The sequence below is a fragment of the Palaemon carinicauda genome, chromosome 4, assembly GCF_036898095.1.
Source record: "Palaemon carinicauda isolate YSFRI2023 chromosome 4, ASM3689809v2, whole genome shotgun sequence".
Taxonomy (NCBI): Eukaryota; Metazoa; Arthropoda; class Malacostraca; order Decapoda; family Palaemonidae; genus Palaemon; species Palaemon carinicauda.
The window spans coordinates 34,424,087-34,425,676 of NC_090728.1; positions in this window are offsets into that span (position 1 = coordinate 34,424,087).

The following is a 1,590-nucleotide window of genomic DNA, read 5'->3' on the forward strand; positions in this document are numbered from 1 at the left end:
TATATATATATATATGTATATATACATACATTATATATATACATACATGTATATATATACATACATGTAATATATATATATATATATATATATATATATATATATATATATATATATATATATTTAAAAGGAAACTTAATACTAATGATAATAATAACACCATGAGCATAACTATATGGAGGTTAAGATAATGATCACCCATACACTAAATCAAAAGAAAGAACACACAGATAAAACTAGTTAAGATGGCAGAGCTAACGACCCATACAAGCTTAAAAAGTGCTCTCCAAGCTAAGCACTTCGCCTGAAGAAAGGTTAGTAATAGCAGCTTTGAAAATAAAGTTCAGAGCTAAAGATATACGCAAAGAAAAAAAAACTCGATTAGCCATCAGACATTGCTTTCCTATTACGAGAAAAGGGGAGACCAAATAAACAGAAATGTTTGCTTGACTAACTCAAGATAGCGGAAAGCCACAGTGAAGAGGCTATGGTGATATCCAAATGATAGAAGCTAAAAGCCCTGAACCATATTCAGTATATAAAGTACTGAGATTTTCTGGAAGTTTTCCTTCTTATGCAAAGCAAATAAACCTATATAACCTATTTAAAGGTTTAAAAGCCTCAAATGAATGGCAAAGCCAAGGGACAGTGGCATTGCCCTATTAAGCAGGATAATGCCCTAGAGACTGACTATATATACATATGATCAGCACCTAAGTCCCACTCTCCATCAAAGCTAGGGCCAAGGAGGGCCAGGCAATGGCTGCTGATGACTCAGCAGATAGACCTAGAGGCTCCCCAAAACCCCCCATCCTTTGCTCATAAGGATGGTGAGGTTGCAACGACCAAAGAAACTAACGACTTGGAGTGGGACTCGAACTCTAGTCTGGCGTTCACCAGTCAGGGACGTTACCACATCGGCCACGACAACCAATTGGGTACTATGAGGCTGGTCACTGATCTAAAGCAGATAAGTATACTTCAATCAAGTGACTAGATCAAATTTTGAATGTCTGAAAAAAAAAGCTTGGAACCAGGTTAACAAGTGGTATTGAGATCTGGTGACCAGATTTTTTTGTGGGGAAACGCTGATGATCATAGTTTTACTTTAGACTACATTCGTACAATTAAAACCAACAATAATACCACAAAACTTCTATGCTTACTGCAACAGATTATGTATGGCTATTCTAACTTCCTGTATAGATTTGCACTCGTCCTTGTTTTGTTTCTACTATGGCCTCATTAACAGCACAATCCTTTCAGTAGCGATGATTTATTGAAAAGGCTTTGTTCACTTATATGCTGCATCCAATTGGGGAGTGATTCAGTTGTTAAGGGAAAGAGAGGCTCAAGCTTGAATTTTAATTGTATTAATTTATATGAGACTGTTCCTTCCAGCATCTTCACCTCTCTGTTTGATTAATAAATGTAATATAAATTCAAGCTTTACACGCTCTTACTGAACCGTCTCATTAGAACCAATGCATTTTAAATGTAAGCATCAGTTCTACCCTGCTAGTACATGCCGAATCACGCCTTGTAGATGCAGGCTTAATATTACACTCTAAGGACAATTCTCAAGCTACA